Raw genomic sequence first — 22447 nt, 5'->3', positions numbered from 1 at the left:
CAGCTTTTATACGCTCTTCCTAGACCCATGTCTTTGAATACACTGTCTGCCAGAAAATCCCTTCCCTCCACCTGACATCTCGGGCCTCCTCTTTAGATTTTTCACAAATACTTAGGAATCATTACCTTTCCCAGTCCCCTTAAGTCTGCATGAAGTGCACTTCTTCAGGCCTAGAGTACCAGCATCCTGTTTTTCCATCTAAATGTGCATATCATCGTGTACCTGAGTCATCTTTTCTTTTGGCCTCTTCTGCTAAAATATAAACTCCATAAAAGGGCACAACACCCCAGCTTGGCTTTATATCTCCACCACCTACCACGATGCTGACACTCCTTTGGTTGCCTACACACTGACACCAAGATACCCAAACCATCACCTTATCATAAAGTCAGCCAAAGAAAGTCAAGTATGGCCTTCTTTTACCAACCCTGCACAGAGGGACAGACTGGAAAGCACAATTCCAAATCAAGGGCAGTCACTCTGGGTAACAGAGAAACCACTAGCACAAAAACATCAGTTTCAAGCTCTAAAGTGAGGCAACTCTTTAAAAATAAATGTCCTGGGCAGGATAGGAAGTGAAAAAAGTAATGACATAAACCACTGTAAACTCTTCAAGTTACCAGCATGAGGGGAAAAAAAAAAAAGAATAAAGCAACAAGGAAGGAATACAGAGCAGGTATAGAATGGTTCAGAAAAGCTTCAGAACTCAAGGCCAAAGTGAGCTAAGTTAGAGACTGCATCAAAATGTAGACAGATTTCAAAGGAAATATTTGAAGAAGGCAGTGATGCTGTGGTTATTCTTTGTATACACGGGGAGAGGGAGAGTGCACAACAGCATTCTTTACAGGCACAAACTAACTAACGACTTTACACCAAGAAAGACCTGAACAAATGCTCGTTCAGTCATCAAGGCAAGGAAAAACTTAGCATGGCTGAAGATTTCCAAAAAAGAAGTGAGCATGCAGGGACACATACTGTAGAAGGATAAAGAAAAAAATTAGGACATATAAGACCTTTACAGCACTTTTACATACACAAGCTCACTTGAACATAAGAAGCTCAACAGAGACCAATTTAGTATAAAAGATGGTAAGGCCATAGACTGTGACACTGACTTGAAAATGGTACTCTTGCTAAATATTAGCACTTCTAAACAATATTAACAAAATTCTCTAAAAATACTATAGGTGTTAGAATGAGATTTCATAAGATATGAAATAGCATAAATGCTGAAAAATATTAAACTAGACTTAAGACATTGTATTTGGGGAAAGAAAAGAATAAAGCAAATTTAATGTTGATATTTAATGAAATGCTTCATTAAAACATTAAATACCTTGAGTGGATTAAAGATGTCTAGGGGAAAAACACAGCAAAGAGTTTTAAGTTTAAATATGGAAGAGAGCTAAAACTGTTAGGAAAAAAAACTAACTCAGTTATAAATAGAAATGACATTCCTATATAAGGTTAACAGACTGGTGAAGGATAAAAGAAAATTATCCTTTAGAAAATTGAAGGTAATTTCTATTAAAAATACGAAGAGAGTATCACAGATGACAATCAAGAAAGTGGCTGCAAAATTTTTAACGAGATGAGGGAAGAATATTTTACTTTACAGAGACTTTGACCTTTGTGGTAAATTATCAAAGTTCCACTGAACTAAAACTCTTGTCTTTTGTGGCATTTCATTTCATGTCACATCCCCACTTGAAACCTTTAATAGCTTCCCAGGAGGCTTAGGACAAGTTCAAAAACCCAGCAGATGGCCTACTAAGCCTTTTCAAGACCTGGCCCCTGCCTACTTGTGCGTCATCACCTGCTTCTCTACTTCCCAGCCATTTTGGATTTCTTTCAGTTCTATAAAAAGTTTTTCAAAAGCCTCTCTCACTTTGCCTGAGGGCGTTTGCACTTTCTGCCACAAAAACTTATTTCCCCAACTAAACCATGTCCTTCTCATCCCTCAGGTCTCACTTAAATGTTACCTCCTGAGTTTGGCCTTCCCACCTGCTCCCCACATGGCAGATTTCCTATAGTTTCCGGTACGTCTCCTCTTCTCTGCCTCCATTTTAAGCCTGTAAGTTCTCTGAGGGCAGGGCCTACTTTGAGGCTTTGAGAGCCTCTATCAGTTTGGTACACTGTAGACACTCAGTAAATATTCGCTAAATGAAGGACAGATCCTCAAGATATGGGATGGGTTATTTTAGAAAGAAATAATAAATCATGAAACACCAATTTGTACAAAAGTAGCTTTTGTTCTACCTCAACTATTTTCAGTTATTAACAATTAAAATAAAACTTTCTTTGTGTCTACAATGCTAGTTTTAAATTTCAGTAGTAACTTTATCAATAATAATTACTAGTAATTAAAGTTAAAACGTCCCACCAGAAACTGACAATCCAGAGTAGGGTGTGTGGATAAATACGTCACACTTAAACCACCTTTTGTACTCTCTATTTATCAGTGAACTAGTTTCTACTCTTAGTCAATATCAGGGTAATTGAGCAAATCCAAGTCAGTAAGTTGTTCTTCAACTATTACTTATCACCATTTCTTTAATCTGCCATATTTTCCTTGCATGAGTGTGTGCTTAATCTGATTATTATAACAGAATCTTACAATACCAAGAACCTAATCTTTAGGCATAATACAAAATCTAAAACTAAGAAAAATTGCAACTTACTTAAAATAACTTAAAGTAGTCTTAGAAACAAACTATAATGTATTCATCCATATATTTTGTTAACTAACTTCCAGAAACCAAAGTTGTTACTTTCAAAATCACTATTTCCCTTTAAATCAAAAAAGTCAGAAAGCACTTCATGTTACTATTTGGTGTTAGGTCTTTCTGTTACAAAAGATGCAAAGTAACAACAGAATCACACAGTCATAGCTGTTAAACAGTTTTTTTTTTAAGTAAAACTATTTAAAACCAGTTATGATTGAATTTACAGTAAACTATTATTATCAGAGCAGTGCTGTGTCCTTTCAGTTTGTTATTAAAAACCCAGACACAACCTACCACACAAGGAGGTATTGATTCACCTGCCCCGCACTTGTAAGGGTCACTTTGCATAGAGAAATGTTAACCTAAAAGTAATGAAAGTTAGTTTCCAAAACACTTTACTTCCAAACAAACCACTGCATTCCTCTATTATTTGTACCCAAAAAAATACCATCCTCAAGCCATCCTATCAGCAGTGCCCATCTACACATGCAGAAAACAGATCAAAGAGAGTACCTGGGAACCGAACACAGTGGAACTCAGCCTATCCTGTACATCTTGTTCCCAAGAGAGATTTACTCCTCCACCTGCCCTTAAGGGTAACTAAAAATGATGCAGGCAGGGAAAAGTAGCTACAATACCTCGCAGGTTAAGCTATTTCTAAATCCCCCAACAATCCAGTCTGAAGCTATGCAGAAAGCAGACAACGTGTTGGAAAGCCTGAATTTAATGAAGCCTACTCTCTGGCAGGCACAGTAGGCATGGATCTCTCAAGGGGGATTAGAGCTCAAACAATAAAATGCACAATGTTATTGGCTTAAAATCAAGAAAACCAATTATTTTGCCCTTAGTCTGAAATCCTAAAGGAATTTTTTCTTGCCCAATAATTATTATTACTTTTACCTTGATTTCTTATTCCTGCTTTTTCAACATATCACTAAGAACATTGTATTTTATTTGCTGGTTTAAGAAAGATTAAATAGAATCAAATCAAAACCACAAAGACAAGGTAATGTATACCACTTGCAGTAGCATCCTTTGTATCCTGCTACATATTATGTTTAGGCAAAAACTTTTGAAAATACAAAAAGTACTAAGAAGTTGTAATATATGTAAGAAGATATTTTTAGAATACACATCTTTTAAGATCTACATGATTTCGTTTATCAGTGTCTGGTGATAAAAGATCTAGGTGGAAGTAAACAAGGTAAAAAAAGTGCATGTTGGCAGGAGGGATCTTTTGGTGATGACGGAAATGTTCTAAAACTGGATTGTAGTGATGGTTACAAAACTCCACAAATCTACCAAAAAAAAAAAATCACTGAATAGTACACTTAAAACAGGTGAATTTTATGGTATGTAAAGTATACCTCGATAAAATCATTAAAAATGCATACTGAAAACCCATAAAGAAATCCACAAGCAGGTCTGTATAGGTCTCATCTTTGTAAAACAACTGTCCTGCTTTGGCCAAGGTAATTTCCAGCCCTGAGGTTCTACAATATTCATCATTCCTTTCTAACTTTAATAAGTGGCAAAGTAATTCTCATCAATCACAGAATAAGATTTTAAGTCCTTTTCCTCCCTAACATGGACCTGACAGTTCCTTTGGGCTAAGAAATCGTTTAGCTCTCTTAAGGATGGGTCTTGTTTTAAAAAAAAAAAACACATAATTATATGAGGCTTTAAATAACAGAAAAGTCTACTTTAAAGCAGAAAAATTTTTGTCAGACTCCAACTTCTACGTAGTATTAAGCAGCATCAATAACATCTCTGTAGACCTCCAAATTTTATTTCACTGAAGTCATTACATTTAAGAAGAGAAATTCATCTGCAAATTTTAATGGCTGCCATTTTACTTCAAGAGTGCATCTAAACCACAAAACTGAATTCAAGGAATATCTTCATAGCCTTTATTAGTGTAGCAAATTTAATCAAAGTCAGTCAAAAGTTAAAATGGAACATGAAGAAACATGAAATATCAAGTGGTTCATTAGAAACAGCTACCTCATTTTGGGTATAAATAATTCTGTACAACCTTCATTTATGAAGAAACAGAACTAATGACCCTCTTAGAAAAGTCTGAACGGGTAGTTGTCCTACCCAGCAGTGCTGATGGATCTGCATCCAGCCTCCCAGGTGACTAAAGGTCATAGGCCTTGCCTCTGAACTCCAGGTGGCATATTTATACCTCTAGTACCATCCCAGGAGTGATGTACAGTAGGAGCTCAAAATACATTTGGGGAAATCAGACTCCTAAAGAGAAGCAGAAAGCATAGTTTTCAAGAGCACAGGTTCAAGTCAGACCGGTTTGAATGGAAGTTTTGCCTCTGCTGCTGACTAGCTGGGTTAATCTGGGTAAATTATTTTCTCTCCCTGAGCCCATTTGGTCAAGTGTATACGGAAAATAAGAAAAACATCTCCCTCATAGAAATGTTGTGAGAACACACACAATATATTCGTGCAAATAAATTATTTGCCATAGTACCTGGTATTCCGTAAGGCTGAATAAATAGAAGATTATACTTTAATTATTATAGGAAAAACTGCCGAAAAGAGAGACCACACCCAAACCTGACTCTAATTAGAACTATCTCAAACACAAATGTTTATAAGAGCTTAATTCAAATGCTGACAATCAATTTCAAAGACCTGAATTGGCTGAAGTTCGTAACCTAATGAATAATTTTCTGTTAATTCCCAGATCTGAATGGTCTAAATGTTATCAGGCTCTTTAGGTGGAAAGTCCTCAGTCACAAGTTTCATACCCGCAGACAGATTTGTATCCAAGTTCATATCTCGGTATTAAGTAACTGTACAAACTCAAATGAGAAATGAGGCCAGATCTTTGAGTAATCAAGTCATGTAAGCACTGTTCTATATAAAGCAGACATTCTAGAAACTATCAAGAATTTAAATCCAAACAATAAAATGATGCGTCATCAATAAAAGAGATCTAATGTTAAGTTTAAGATTGAAAGTAAATTGGAAAATCTTCCCAAACAGAAAGTTTAAGTGTAGTCATTTAATTGCATCATTTTCTTAAGTTAAAATACGTGATCCAACTGACACCATTATCAGTTGATAAAGAACCTTTGAGGTTCTACTTCTGCTTCTATCAAGAAAATTGATGTTGCCAAAAAATAAAACTTTAGAATCTAAAACTATCAAATTCTGAATAAAGTCTTTTCTAAAACTTAAAATGTGACCTAATACTTCAAATTTTGCTATTCTTTTACCAAAGTTAAGGGTTATCTAAGGGATTTCCCTCACATTTTGGTTCCATGTATGTGGAATCGTTTGTTCTTAAATGCCTTCTGTTATTATCTGACATCAATTTATTACACGAAAAAGTAACATCCCCATACTAACAGTCAAAAGCGAAGTACTATGTTAACATACCTTCTAATATTTGGAAGAAATAGGAGATAGCCACCGAAGTTATCAAAATAAAAAGGGAGAAAAGGTGAACTTTCAACTGAGACACCAAATAAGTCTTGTTTGCTCACTTCCTTATAAATTTCCTACAGCAATATTCTCAGATACAGTGGAATTTTCTATCTATCACAAAGTAAATTGAAACATAAATCATAATGAGAGGTTAAATTTCTGCAACAGAAGCCACTGTCTTTTCCAACAATGCAACTATTGTTGAAAGAGTCTCTCACAGATTCTTGAGACACAGTGGTGAAGCAAGGCTAGGGGGAAAAGGCATACTTGAAGGAATTTCTCCACCTCTGTGTTTCAGTTTGTAATGTAACAATACCGCACCTTCAAAGTAAAAATACCAAGTAAAATCTGGTTCTCATTAAATGAGACTGCCTTAGCCCCATGCAGCATATTTGGAACAGAATACATCTGATTCGCAATCAGTCAACCTTCTATTACTCATCTATGCAAGATGGCCCTGCAATTTCCCTCAATGGGAGCCTTTTCTTTTAAAACCCCAGGGAACACTGTAGATGCCACACTCTGATTCAAATGACTCCAAGGAAATTACAATGAAAATAGTAGCAGATTTAGCCCAGGGAGCTTGCATAAGTAAAAATTTAAAAAACCTGAGATAAAGGGGTCAAAAATCCCTACCACAAGCCCCTAAATCATGAATAAATGATAAATGTGAGCAGGAAAAAAAGGAGTCTTCTCTGTAGAAAGAATGCTTATTTATAATTATTTTTTAATATATCAAGTTTTGTTTTTAAGAAAATTAGGCATAGGAAACACTCAATAAGCAAAATTAGAATAGTAAACTGTTTTCTGTATATACATATATATCAAATGAATCGTTGCATTGATTTGGTTAAGAGGCAAGAAAATTCAAAGGGACTTGATTCTCTCCAATTGAAGACCCTCCAACCCCTCTGAAATGGTAGATTATTTAACACTCTTGGAATGATTAACTTTATTTAGCATGCCTCTTTTGGAGCTCTATTACTTAAAAGAGCCAAACGGAATTTTTTTTCCCTAATTAGGTTTCCTCGTACTTGTGAAATGCTCAGCATACACTGTGCTGGCAGCTTTAGTTCTTCTACCGCTTCTCTCTTCTGGCTCCTTCCCCCCACCCCCACCCCTCTCCCACCCCCCACCCTCCGAAAAAAAAGATTTCCTTTCCAAATGTTCTCTTCTCTGCATTTGTCAACAGAAACACCCACTGGTGGTGTCAAACTGGTAATACTGCTGCAGGCTTCCTTACTCCTGTCCAGTGTCAACGCCAAAAATGCTCAAATCTAAAATAGTACTTTTAATAAAGAAATTAAACGGATTGCTAAGGTACTCAACTATCATGTTCTCAAAGAGGCACACTTTTAAAAAAAATTATTAATGGATCCTAATTGGGTTGTTAAAAATAAGATTATACTAGCCCTCCCTTCAACACTAAACATACAGAGACAAGTAAACATAGGTTCTTCACATTTTATGAATATTTTAAAACAAAGGAATTAAAAACAAATTAAAATCTAAATATCATTCACATATAATTCCGAACAGCCTCAGTAAAGATGTCTTTTTTGTAACCCTACATCAGGAAATAAACAAGCTGGAAACGTTCCAACAGATGTTACCTAAAACAATAATTCTATTCTATACATATTTATATCTCCTGTTTCCGTCAAACGCTTCCGGACAAATTTGTTTAATCTTTCACATTAACCACATAAACGATTACGTCCAAACAAACCTAATTCGGATGCACAGAAAGAAATTATTCTGTGTCTGCAATACTTTCTAAAATCAGCTTAAATTTCAGCCAATTAAAACAGATCGTGTTAACAGAACACTGATCTGCAACTACTTAAATATCACAGCATCAGTCTAATCTCACCGTGGAGATACTAAGGTCAGGCTTTTCTTTTTCAGGCATCTGTGCTTTAACACTCAAGTGAAGCGAAAAACAAAACCCTCAAGGAATATCTGTCTTTACACTGAAATATGTTCAGGTTATTTTTTCCCCCAACGTGGGCACAAAACGTGTCAGTGAGAGCAGGACCTGTTCATTCTGGGAAATGGTTCCAAACCCAGTATTTAATTTCTATGAGGGTCCAAAGGGCATGAAGGTCTGGGAGGAGCCAATTTCTGCTTCTCCCCACTATGCTAGTCATGAACTTCGTAACGATGCCTGAAACTTGTTCGGGGGAGGCTGGAGGAGCCGCGGGGCAAGCAGAGGGTCGCTCGCCCAACCTCGCAGGCAGCCAAGGTCAGCAGGGCCGGTGCCGCAGCTCGCAGTCCCTGGCGGGTCCCGGACTCCCACGGAACTCGGGCGGGGGTGCTCCGGCGCACAGGCTCCTCCTCGGCGCCGGCGGGAAGGGGCTTCCCTCGCCGCAAGCCCAGGGGAGCTCACGCCGCGGGGGCGACGGGGCGGGGACGCTGCAGACCCGCAGCTGAGGGGAGCCTCGCGGGACAGCCTCGACCCGCCGCCCTCCCTTACACCCTCCCGTCTGCTCACACCCCAAAATACTGCCCCAGCCCCTCGCTGAGGTAGCCCTTCCAGCGGCGCAATGGGGCGCTGAGGAGGAGCCACGCCAGACTGAGGTGCCCTCGCCGCTTCGCCCTGTTCTTAGGGGGACCCGCGCCACCGCCCCTTCTCACGTCTGCCCTGGGGGACCGGGTGGTTCCCTTCTCTCGGGAGAAGCTGGGTGGGCACGGGGTCGATGTGAGGACAAGGAGGCTTGGCCGGCGGGTGGCGGCGCGACTACTCACCCCGCCGAGTCCCCCACCTCCAGCCATGGACCCCACAGCTCCTGAGGCCGCCGTCGCCGCTTTACCTTCCCCAGCGGCGGCGACAACTAATCGAAACCTTCGACCCCGCCCTCTCGCACAGGCGAACGCGCAGCCTAATTTGCTAACTGCCCCGCCCCAATCGTCCCATTCGGACCAATAGGGAAGCACCTCAGACTCCGCCAGGTTTCCTGAGCCACGCCCACTTATGATAGGAACCAATGAGAAGAGAGCGCTCGTTCTCGGGCTCGGGCTCGCGCGCCCCGCCCGCGCCGCTCGTGCTCTGGTCTCCGAAGCAGAAGACTGCTGGTTCCTTGTATAAGCTCGCCTGCGCGCGTACGCGCGGGACGCGCCTCCTCGAGGTCCAGGTTTGGTTGCCCCGCCAGGCCCTAGCAACCTGGGCTGGGCGGCTGGGAGGGGCGGGGCCCGAGCCGCGAGCTGTCGGGGGAGGGGGGAAGTGAGGAGGGGGGGAAGATCGTGACTGGGAAAGGGGAGGCTGCGGGGGTGGGGGACCGAGGAGGCCCGGGAATCCGCCTGTCACTGCGGAAAAAAAGGGAAATCCTGCCTGCAGCGCAGCTATCCTGGCCTCTCTCCCTAGGGACACGTGCGGGGTGGGGGTGGGGGGCTCGAGGAAGAGAGGGTAGAGCACATTTGGGGCGGAAGCGGAGGCTCTGTTCGGAAATAAAGGGTAGAGGACAGTTTATCTCTTTTGACAAAAATGGTATCGAAGTCCATTCCTGATGATGCCCAACTGTTGCAGCTGCCCGTGTCCGCGCGCGCACACACACTCACACGCACATATACACACACATTCACATTCATCCATCAGTCTGGGACCCCTTGGGTGATTTAGGTGCAAAGAACTAGTAGCCTGAGGATTCCTTACACAGCGGCTAGATGCATGCAAACGGCTATTGCAGCAACGGCGGCAGCAGAAGCAGCAGCAACAGCAACCCACAGCTCTGCTTCGGTCCAATGCTCAGCCACACAAGATTCCCCAGCTGGCATGAAAGCAATGAAGTCATCGCCCAACCAGTAGGAATGTAAAGATCTTAATATCTACTATGGATCAGGTTTCCATGAAGATGAAGAGGTGATGAAATGGAAGGAGATAAATTTCCAATGCCACTTTTTGAAAATTAAGAAGAATAATATTTTTAAAGACATTGCAGAATAATCCATATAAATCTGAATAACAATTTCCACTTAAAAAAGCAAACAGGAAAAATAAGAGTTTTTTTCTGGTTTATGGGAAAAGCACAGAAAATAAGCAGCATATGAGATCATAGCAGCCACCAAATTAGAAATACGCAGTACTGTACTGTAATGCGAAATAGATATCTTGGATAAAATCCACTTAATCTATTCCTGTCGTGAATCTGGTAACAATATGTAACAAACACTGAGGTTGGCCACTCGGTGCCAAGTCAATAGGGTTTTCTTTTTCATAATATGGTGAATATTTGATGATGAGGAAATGAAGGTGCCTGCTTTCTCTTCAGCTTTTCAGGAAGCATATTAGAAAATTTTACAGGTAGGAATGGTAAATTAGCAGTGAGGGAAAATGGAGTCAGAGTCAACAGCAGAGAGCTTTGCAGAGTCTCCTGCCTCCTCCTACCTACTCCAAAGTAACAGTTGCTGTGACCTCAAGTTTCACCCACATGGAGCTAGAATCCTGGGGCAATAATTCTGTTTTCAATCTTGTCTGTTAGTATCTTTGTCCCAGGAATTGTAACAGCATTACCTTTGAATCAAATGAAGAATGGTCTATCTCTATAGATTCAGAACAAGACAAGGAAAAAACGATAACTAAATATCCAGTGATATAGGCCCAATTTAGTTTCAAGTGGTAATATTAGATGCTTTATAGTGTGCCATCCCGTGTATATAAATATGACCTTCCACTCAGGGAACTTTTCTTTGATCTGGTTTTGAGTAGCAGTGAAGGGATTCTTACAGCCACATTTAGTTCAGTTAATTGCAATTTTGATCAAAAGCATATATTTTCCATAATGCCATTTAACTGAGCTCTTTTCTTATATAGAAAGAACACTAGTTCTTACCACTGACTGAATGCCTGCTATGTGCCAAGAACTTTGCATACATTTAGAGTTGCCAGATAAAATACAGGAGGCCTTTTAAATTTGAATTTCAGATAAACAATGAATAATTTTTTAGTATAAGTAAGTATTTTTATCCTGGATACATGTGGGACAAGGGTAGAAGGCAAAATAAGCTTTCTAATCATTATCCAAGAAAAATTTTTTTTGAAATTCTCCTCTGGGCCCAGGCCTCATAATGCAATCAGGATCTGGGAGAAAAGCTTAAAAACCAAATCATTCTGTAAATTTGTAGTATTTGTAGAAAGAAGTGTGCATACTTATACTAAAAAAAAACCTAAATCTGGTAACCCTACATACATTATCCCTGAGCCTCATGATTCTCTGCAAGATTCTGTTAGGTCACCTTTTTCCAGATGAAGAAACAGCTTCAGAGCCTCCTTAGTATCTATTTGCTCCTTCCTCCTTCTAATAGAACCTCCACTGTGTTCAGGTATCCATGTTTCTAGGGCAGTGGGTGCTTATTACTCTTAGTCAATCAATGTGTGGCCCAATTAGACTACAGGAAAGGACTTAACATCCTATGGTTTGAGGGTGAGGTTTTTCCCTAAGTATTCTGCTGGCTGAACAAGGAAGCAAGTATCCTGGTTGCCACTGGCAGCCATTTTGTGACTAGGAAGAAAACCAGCTTTAGGTCAAAGCCTATACACTAAGTAAGGCAGAATTGAAAAATAGAAAGAAAGAAAGAAAGAAAAAAACTGGGTTCTTGATGACACCACTGACCTGTTTAATTAAACTAATTCTGCCTTTTCCTTGTGTTTAAGACAGTTTGAATTCGAGTTTCTGTTAGATGCCTCCAGAAGCATCCTGCTACAGAGCCCAAATGTGCTACTTATTATGGGTCTCAATAATAAAGTGGTCATCAAGATGTAAGACATTTTTTCCTGGATATATGTGGGACAAGTCTAGAAGACTAAATTAGCCTTCCAATCATTGTCATTATGAAATGCCCATCCAGGCCTAGACCTCATAATGCAGTCAAGGTCTAGGAGAAGAACTTGCGAATCAGATCAATTTGTAAATTTGTAGTGTTTGTAGGAAGAGGTCAGCATTAGTTATTCGTTGGCCCTGCTCAGAGCTTAAATCAGACTGTCAGATCTTACATGTTTTCATTTAAAGATCATACCATTTGGGAAAATGTCATTTTAGAAATGCAAGTCCAGTACCTCATTTTCAACTATTAAAACCTCTCTTCTTGTCCTCCAGGCACTAAGTTTAACCACAAACAATGTAGAAAGAAGAGTAATGTCAGCCTCAAAAGACCCTAGAGGGAAAACCACACCAGAATAGAATGCCCTATGAAAGTGGATGGTTGGCAAGACAGGGCTAAAAGACTTGGGAGCCAGATTGCATGTGATCAAATGCCAGCTCTAGTTATGTCCTTGGGCAAATTGCTCAACTTCTCCTCTGTAAAATGGGGATGATGATAATGATGATAGTACTCCCCTCGTAGGTACATGTGAATAACTATTTGTGAAATGCTTAGCAGAGTACCTGGCCCGTGGTAAGGACTTCTTAAGGATTAGCTGCTGTTGAATGGCTCAGTTCTGTGGGGTATAAACTTGAGGCAGTTTCTTTTTCTTCAATCACTACTCTGAACCGTGTTTTTACAGTAAATTTGCCTCTTCTGTCCCTCACATCTTGGACAGTTTTTGTGACTCATAGGTCTTTGTCAGCTAGGAAAAATCAATCCAGTCTAAAACTCGAATGTCATGTTTGATTTAAATCCCGCTCCCCTTGCCCTTTCTCACCATCATCACCCACCAAGCCTGTGGTTCACCACACCTGAAGTGACCAGGGGCTGTGGTTCTCCCTTTTTCATGTCTTCTCCAGTTCCTTGGAGGGCGTGGTCAGTTCCCTCACCAAACCTAACTCCCCTGACCACTGGGGTTCGTAGGAGATAGAGGGGAGAAGGAACCATCAATTCTTCTCTTAACAACCCATGAATATTGTGCTCTGTTTCCTCTCTTCTCCACACCCCCCATCTTGGCTGTAGCTCACCTCTGTGTAGAGGGCATCTGAATGACAGGTATAAGTCCCCCCTCCAGCCTCTAGCTGTCACTTCCCCCAGAGAAGCCCTCCTAGGCAGGGGCAACAGGAAAAAATCTCTCTCAAAATACTGTTATCCACATGTCAATAATACACAGAAAAGAAGCCAGAATCTCCCAAGGTCAACTCAATAAATTAGAGCTCCAATAACTCAAAAAGCCCCTCCAACATCCTACAAGGATGTTGCCATGTTTACTGCCTGGGTCTGAATAGTGGTTACAATGGTTTGAATAGTGCATGATCTTGAGCAAGTTACTCTTTGTGTCTCAGTCTCATCTGTAGAAGGGTAGTATTAACGGGTTGTTTATAAAGATTAATTAGGGTTGGATGAATTGCCACATGTAAAGTATTTAAGGCAGTGCTGGTACAAAGAAGCTGATCAATAAATGCTAGCCACTATTAGTATACACCAGGCATTGTATATACATTACCTCTTTCAATCCTCACATCGACCCTAGTTTGGGTTTCCCTCAAAGTAGACCCTGACACAAGGATTTTAAGTGTATGTAGTTTTTAAAGTTGATCCCAAGAAACACCAGAAGATGCGTGGGCAAGTGAGACAGGGAAGAGAAGGAAGCCAATAATAGGTGTGTTATCAAGCCAGTTTCTTCTGTAGGCGACTAGAGCTCAGAGGATTTGCCTGGGAGCTCTGGGAGATGATGTAGAACCATCTCCTCTCCTAGAAGGTGAGGAAGCTGGGGTATTTCTCCACTATATTGAAAGCTCTTCTGGGCATTAACTCTTCAGCATTTCCAGTTCTCCACATGTGCAGGCGGAGTGTGCTCCCACAGCCTGGGAAAGAACCCGAGGGTGGAGAGTCCCAGGTGATCACAATAAGTGGCCTTGGGCAGGTGTAGGTGAGTGCCACACAGACACTGCTGGCGCCACAACAGTATGTCCCCCAACTGAGAATATGATTATGCCCATTTTACAGAACATGTATTTTACAGAATTGCAGCCATCTTAGGAAATGTTCTCCATCCACAGGCTGGCAGCATAAATAGCAGTGAATATTAGGGATTTCACATTTGATGAAGGATCTTCTTGGAGAAATTTAAACCTTCGAGGAAGAAGCCTGAAAATTGGCTATTTTGAGGATCCTCTGAGATAACAGTTATATCTAGAAGCCTCCTTCAACTCCCTCTTCCCTGCCCCACTTTCAGTCCCCAAGGGTGGCCATAGATTCTGTGGTCTACCTTAGTCTAGACGCCCAGATCATCTGAGATCAGCGGTTTCCAGGGAGCTGAAGTGTGGCAGTGCTAATAGATGCTGTTACTGATGTAGAAGAGCTTTTTATTTCAAGAGGAATATCTAATAAGATAATGGAGATGTGCTGTCTTTGACTTTGAAAGAAGCGAGGCAGCTAATTTTATAGATAGCAGCAGGAAAATAACACCGAGAATTGGGGCACAAAATGGAGAGTAATCCTAGCATCTTTCCATCTGGCCTAAATAATTTCTTAATCCTGAAACCCCTGACCTGATGATTTTAGGGTAGTCCTCCACACTCAGTTTCCCTTCCTCCCCAACACAGTGCACAATAAATTCTGAAAGAGACTTAAAGCCAGAGGAGCGTGTTAGAAACACTTGTTGTCTCAGATGCCTGTTTCTACTGAACATTCAGAATTCTACATAATTTTAAAATATCAATAGATTAATTTTTCATGTGTTAATGTCTTAATCCAGATAAAACCAAATTTCCCTGGCTAAACAGCAGTCTATTGATCTTTCTTTAGAAATAATACTAATCAACATTTATAAGTGCTTGCTGTATGCCAGGCATTGTGCCAAACATTTTGCATGGATTATCTCATTTAATCCTTTCACTACCCCTCTGAAATCATGTTGTGGTTTTAAGATATCCCCACAAAAATTTCCCCTTACTTCTCCCTTCAAAAGGTAGAGCTAAATTCCCCTCCCCTTGAGCGTGGGCTACACTTAGTGACTCACTTCTAACAAATAAAATATGGCAGAAATAGTGGTCACAGATGGTCATGACCTGTGACTAGGCCATAAAAGGAGTTGCAGCTTCCTCCTTGCTCTCTCTCTGGAAGATCAGTCACTATGGGGGAAGCCAGCCACATGTTTGGAGGACACTCTCAAGACGTCCTATAGAGAGACCGTACGGTGAAGAACTGAAGCCTCTGTCAGCAGCCAGCAAAGAACTGCCAACAGTCACGTGAGTGCACCATCTTGGAAGCAGATCCTCCAGCCCCAGACAAGCCTTCAGGGGACTGCTGCCCTGGCCAACATCCTGACTGTTACCTCGTGCGAGATCCTAAGCCAGAGCCACCAGCTAAGCCACTCCTGAATTCCCGACCCCTAGAAACTATGAGGTTACAAATGTTTATTGTTATAAGCCACTAAGTTTGGGGATGATTTGTTACTCTGCAGTGGGTAATTAATGCAAGTAGATCCTATCTCCATATTACAGACAAGGTTTTAGTAATGTGCCCAAGTTTACCCAGGCAGTAGTAGTGGAAACAGCATGCAGACCTAGGTGACTGACTCCGAAAGCCTAATCCTTAACCACTAAGCTACCCTCTCTCACCAACAGAAATCATTTATGTAGTGGTGCTGTGTGCCAGCAACTTTCCTTACACTGTCTCATTTAGTCCCACATCTCTGCAAGGAAGACTTTTCTGCCTTTCAGAGGCATCAAAGTAAAGTGACTATCTTATAGGAATAGAATGATAATGATGTGCATGAAGGGATATGAGTGAAGCACTGTTGTCCGTTTCATTTCTGTCCATTGCTTACTTGCTTAGCTCAAGTGTGAGCTGACTTGATAAGCACCTTACTAATATTCTTCCCTCAAAGGTCTTTGAAAGTTTAAAATGATGCCAAATGATGCCCTTCCCTTGAATATATGCAGATAGACTGAGATGTAATATATAATATATATTATCTTATCTCAAGATTTTAATTAAAAGTGGAAAAAATAGAAACACACACAGCATTTAATTTGTAAAGGAAACAAATGAGTTCATAGAGTCTAAGTACTAAAAGTAATAAAATGGCTGTGCTTTCATCTTCTAGTTTTAATATCAGATCTGATTCAATGCAATTTTGCAGACCTTTTTAAAAGGTGCCTTGGAATCCTGGGCTAGTTATATAAAAACACACACAGTAGAAAACATACTGATCTTGCTTCTTCTCAAATCCTTAAAACAATTCTTGCTTTTAAAAATAGTCTGATACAATAAGGAATCATTAGCATAACATTGGTCTTGTATGTACACTCCTATTTGGTGTCTATACAACATAAAATAAAGCAGGGATTAGCATCATTACATCAATAGTTATTGTCATTGGAAAAGTGGAAACAATCTGATAGGCCTCAATTATCCAGTTTTGTCACCTATATCGATCAATGTATCATATTAATGGCTTTACATGAAAATAAAGATTATGTCTTATTCTTTTGGTTTTCCCAATGCCTATCATAGGACCTGGTGCTCAGTAAGCCTTTACTAAATGAATCAGTCAATTAATAAACTGATCAATGAGTTCCCACATCATTTTGTGCTATGTTGATACACAATAGAGGAAAATTAAGGATTCAGACAGTTACCCGAAGAATATGCAGTTTTTAAAAAAGAAGAAAAGAAAGATGAAGACAAAGGGCTAGGTAGAATGATGCTATACCATTTGAAGGAGGCAGGTTGGAATAAAAAGTTATGGGAGCTATGGAATGAACTGGATCTACCTTTTCAATTGCCTTGAGTCTTGATTTCACTTCTACAAAAGAAATTCTTGACCAGCTTTACAGATAAAAATTCAGTATGGCTTCTAACATACTGAAGGAAATGAAAAAGTACAAAGCTTATTTTATTTATGTCAGCCTTTTTACTACCAAGGGACACAACTATTCAGTTCCACATGTATAACTTTTTATTACATTCTCAAACAAAGGCAAAGATGTGATCTGAATCACATTAAACAATATGCATCACAGATCACAATCTTTACAGAGTTTGTTTTTCCAGCAATTTCTTCACTAAATTCTCATAGATTTCACTTTTAATATAATGACAAAAGATCAACTCCACCTGATTTCATATATTTGTCAGATATAATTTTTACAAGATAGATTGAAATAAGAAGAAGATTATCCACATTTTTAAACAGAACTCAAAATATGCTACTTTGTCTACTGATGTAAGTTACTTTGAAATGTATAAAAAAAATAAGATGGATTGATGGATGGATAGAGGGATAGATGAATGGATAGATACGTGGTATATGTGGATATAGGCAAATAAAGTAAAATGTTAATTGTAGAATCTGGATGGTGGGTATGTGGATATTAACTGTGCAATTCTTACAACTTTTAGTATTTTGAAAACTGATTAAAATGTTAGGGAAGATGCTACTTTGATGGAAATATACATGTTGCTTTATGATTTTAAGTTCAGGATTTCACATAAAGTCATGACAAATCACTGTTAACCTCAGTATTCCAACTTAACTAGGACCAGGTGCACACACACACACACACACGACATATATCATTAACTTGCATTGCCATGATAATCCCAAAATAGAGACCACTTATTATTCCACACGTCTGTATAAGATTTTCCACTGAATCCACCCACCATCTGCTCCATAGAACTTTCCAAAAATTGATTTAAAGCTACCCCAGGCAATATATATTTTTTTCTCATTTATTTTATTTCTTATATTCAGGACTATGCCTATCTGTCTGTTATTCTGTTCTCCAAACCAGATAGAAATAAGAATTAAATAGAAGAATAAACCTAGCTGAACACATGCATATCCTAGAAAGATGCTCAGTGGGTGCCTTCAGTGTACTAAAAGGATAATCTTCCACAAATAAATTATTTTAAAGAATGTTAGCTTCTGAGATATTATAGCTACAAAATTAGAGGGGATAGTTGGGGGAAAATGATCATAAAGACAAATAAACAAAACCTTTAAATTTGGGAAATTGGGGTGTAGGGAAGGATCATAAATAATCCCTATGGCAAAGTGTATTTTCCAAAGATGGCCACAATATCTATCATTCTGCATGTCCTTCTTACACTCCTCCCATCAAGAGGTGGGAGTCTTTGTCCCCTCCGCTTGAATTTAGGCTGGCTTGTGACTATGGTGAGAGGGACATTGTGTGATTTCCAAGACTAGGTAATAAAAGGCAATATAGCTTCTGCTTAATTCTTTGGGGTACTCATTGTTTTTACCCAGCCACTCTATTGTGAGGATACCCAAGCCACCCTATATAGGGAGGTCACTATGGAAAAGGACTAACAGCCAGTCCCAACTTAACTATGTACGTGAGTGAGTCACTTTTGGAAGTGTATCCTCCAGCCCCAGAAGAGCCACCCCAGCTGATGCTACCTGGAATAGAGACAACCAGTCCTCTCTAAGCTCTACTCAATTTGAGATTCATGATCAAAGTAAACAATTGGAAGCCACTGCATTTGAGGGTAGTTTGTAGGCAGCAATAGATAGCTGACACAGTGCCTAAGACAAAAACCATGTGAATCTACATGCACTGCCTTCCAAAATCAAGAGAACAACTATATTACTATACTAGCAGAAAACAGAGTTTTTGCAACCAATTGACATATGTCAATAATCCAACTATTTCACTTAAACCAATTTTGTTAGTTTCTCACATATGAAACCTTTTTTTCATGAACATTGCTAGAAAATGGCCAGGTTGGCTTGAGTTCATCCACCCAACAAAGACTAATGAGAGCCTATGATACAGAAAACACTATACTTATCACAGTGGGGATACACAAATGGAACAGCCAATCATCATAAGCTATGTTTTCCTTATTATTTCTCTTCCAAACTGAAGAGAAAAATGTGAACATAGTCAAAAAGGAATCATGAGAAAAGAAAGAAAGAAAAATCTGCTACTTTACTGTTTCATAAGCAAGGCAATCAACTTCTGAAAACATTGCATAGATGAACCAAATAAAAGCAAAGCCTAAGTTTATTTTCTCACTAATCAATTTCAGTAATGTAAAAGATACAACTTTAAGACTATGTGGATAGGAAATTTCAATGTGTTTGTTATCTATTCACTGGCTTCCAAGCAAAAGAGTGTCTAACTAAACATACCAATTAAATGGTTGCGATATCTTAGCCTCCTTTGGAAACTTTATCCATAATGAATGCATTTACACAAGGCAACTTCAAGGAATAGTGTTCGTTTTAGGGGCCCCAGCCTCCCTTTCTGCTCCTTGTTCCAGTGTTCTCCTACCCTCTCCCTTTCAAAAGTAGCTCTGGCATAGAAAACAAACTTATGCTTACCAAAGGGGAGAGGAGGGGAGGGATAAATTACGAGTTTAGGATTAACAGATACACATTACTACATATAAAAAAGCTAAACAACAAGGACCTGCTGTATAGCAGAGGGAACTATATTCAGTATCTTGTAATAACCTATGAGGGAAAAGAATCTGAAAAAGAATAGACATATATATGTATAACTGAATCACTTTGCTGTACACCTGAAACATTGTAAATGAACTATACTTCAATAAAAAATAAAAATTAAAAAACCCCACCAAAGTAAGTGAGACAAACACCTGACAAATTCATTGAAACCAGCCTGTAAATGGCTGTTAATGTCTTATGTGTAATCCTGGCAGTTTGCATTTTAACAGTGAAGTAACCAATCAATCAATAACATAGAAGCAAAACTTCTCATTATAAAATTCCAAGATTTAGTGAGACTACCAGCCTTGTTCACATTAGTCAAAAAATGGACACAACCCAAAAGTCCATCAAATGTGTTCTTTGGACCAGCAGCGCTGGCCTCACTGAAGAGCTTGTTAGAAATGCAGAACCTCAGTCCCAGACCCACTGAGACAGAATCCACTCTTTGGGTAATCTTTTCTTAGCTGACCAAAAACTCAAAATGTTTTCAGTTATGTAAAAGTGCAGACATTCATCAGTGTTACAAAACAAAGCAAAGCCAAATCAAGCCATCTTTGTCCCCTTCACTGCTCTTCTAAAATGCATGGTGAAGCAAGGTATGGGCACCTGCTGCTTTTAGAATGCAGATCGCACTGTAGGACTGGGGAGCAGGAGAATGGGGGAGGTGACTGCTAATGAGTACGTTGTTTTTTTAAGGAGGGCAAGGGAAATGTTCTGGAATTAGAAAGGGATGATCAATGCACAACTTTGTGAATATACTAAAAACAACTGAATCGTACGATTTAAACAGGTGAGCATTATGGTATGTGAATTACTGTATATTTCAATAAAGTTGTTATTTTAAAAAAGTCAGTGAAACAAGCAGAAGAGGCATTTTGTAGAGCTGGTAATAATAATTTGCAGTGCCTGGAAGTTCCACTTAATTCATTTATACCAGGGTTTCTCAACCTCAGCACTATTGACGTTCTGGGCTGAGTGCGGTGCTGCCCCATACACTGTAGGATATTCAGCAGCATACCTGGCCTCTACCCACTATGTACCAGTAGCACCCTCCCCCGATTTGTGACAACCAAAACTGCCCCCAGATGAGACAGCTATTGCCAAATGTCCCCTGGGGCACAAAATCAGCCCTGCCTGAGAACCACAAACTTGGACATAAAGCTGGCTCCCCCTCGCTTTAAGATAAGGAAACTCTCTTTAAAAAAGAATCTGATTCCCCAGCTTGGAGAAAATTGCTCTTGTTCTTTTCTCAATGGAGATGGTAAATAAATGGTAAAATTCTTAGAACAACTTTTCAGATGCCTAAATCCTTTATTTATTAATCATCTTCAGCTTTTTGCCTGTTCACTTTTGCAACTTTTCCTCATCGTGACAGACACCTTAGTGCACCACACGGAGCCCACTTAAGTGACGGGCTTGTTGCCCCAGCAGCTGGGAGTCCTGTCAGCAGGCAGCCTCGAGGTATTGGCCATTTAAGGAGGTGCCTTCACTGTGGAGAGCCACCTGGCCCAGGCGGCCTGCATCCAATGACTGATGGATGCGAGGTTATATAGTCCTGGCCATTGGTCCAACCCAGAATAAAGCTTCAGAACTTTCCGAGCTGGGGTTGGGCCCGTATCACTTTTCCCTCCACCCAGTTCTGCTTCCCGTCCCTCCTTTCCACAGGGGTTGACACCAAGGATACTTCCTAATAAACACCCTGTGCCCATCTCAGGGTCTGTTTCCAAGGGAACACAACCTGTGACAAGTCCCAATTCTTATTTTTTCACCAAAAGTGTCTCTCATTCAATAGAGACCGTGAAACGTTATAGGAGGAAATGAGGAATGGAAGAGCCTTTATAATTTAGCAAAATACTAGTACAAATAGCTAGCTTTTCCATGAATCCAAAAAGCTCCATTATAACTACGCAACTCTGGCTAAGATAATTCCTAAAGTATCAGTGCTCTCAGAGGAATCTGAAAATGGAAAAGCCTTTCTAACCTACACCTTCCCTAACAAATGTAATCAAGCGTGGCTATTTCAGGGCTAATGGCCCTTCTATGACACTAAAATCTTCTTCCTCATGGGAGATATACTGGTCACAGTGATGTTCCCATTTCTCAACCATCTGCCTACCCAGCGGCCCCAGACTTTATCCAACTTGTCACCAGAAGGAATCCTTATAGCTCTGAAGATAAAAAGCAAGGACAGCCAAAGTCTGACCATTCTTCTAAACTACACTAAATTCCTACAATGCAAACTGCTTGCTTCAGGAATGGGAATATAAAGTAGAAACATGGAGGCCCTGTGCTGTTCCAGAACGGATTAGGGAAGAAAGAAAGTCAATGAAAACATTGGTTGGTAGTAGTAGGAAGGGAAGCAGGTGGGTCATCGCTGTGTCCAGCTAGAGAACCAAGAAGGGGTTGGGAGAGCACCCCAGTCCCCGCAAAGTGCTGCCTGTCACAACTCCCCACAGTCCCCCAGGGCCCCGGCCTGCTCCCAGCCCCATTCATCGGCCCATCCCTGACCACCTACCATACCGCACACGTCTGCTCCTGGGCACAGAAGCTTCCATCTGCAGCTGATGCCTAGGAAGTGACTACTACTACTCCCCTGCAGTTGGGGCGCGGGGCCGGGAGAAGAGGTGGTTCCACAGGGAGATGGATTCCTGGCATTCCAAATCAGAATCTTCAACACAGTTTTTTTACAGAAACACTGCTGTCATAAAAGAATGTTTGGACTCTAGGATTCTGGAGCATTGGTTAAGTGTGTTTTTCTAGCCTGACTCAGGCCCTTAATCAACCTCTATAACCCTGTTTCTGAGAGAAAATGCCATCAATTTAAAAATAAACTTTTAGAGCAAAGCCTCTTTGTAAGCTGAAGCCTCTCTCCTCCTTCACCACCTCCTCCTCCTCCTCCTTTCCTTCTCCCTCTCTTCCTCCT

General features: G+C 40.2%; 1 protein-coding gene across 9 annotated transcripts in view; it reads right to left on the bottom strand.

Annotated features, from left to right (window-relative positions):
* CDKL5 (cyclin dependent kinase like 5) overlaps positions 1–22124 on the bottom strand; it is a 198244-nt gene extending 176120 nt beyond the window's left edge. For 7 of the 9 annotated variants that reach the window (XR_012067489.1, XM_072956087.1, XM_072956089.1 and 4 more), the window contains exon 1: positions 8922–9034. The gene's annotated coding sequence lies outside the window, so the exon portion shown is untranslated. Of the gene's footprint in view, positions 1–8921; positions 9035–22039 lie in introns of those variants that run through there. The other 2 variants (XM_072956083.1, XM_072956086.1) reach the window with 2 other exon arrangements.
* Between the last annotated feature and the right edge of the window lie 323 nt (positions 22125–22447).

The sequence above is a fragment of the Vicugna pacos genome, chromosome X, assembly GCF_048564905.1.
Source record: "Vicugna pacos chromosome X, VicPac4, whole genome shotgun sequence".
Taxonomy (NCBI): Eukaryota; Metazoa; Chordata; class Mammalia; order Artiodactyla; family Camelidae; genus Vicugna; species Vicugna pacos.
This window is presented reverse-complemented; position numbering and strand designations above follow the sequence as displayed.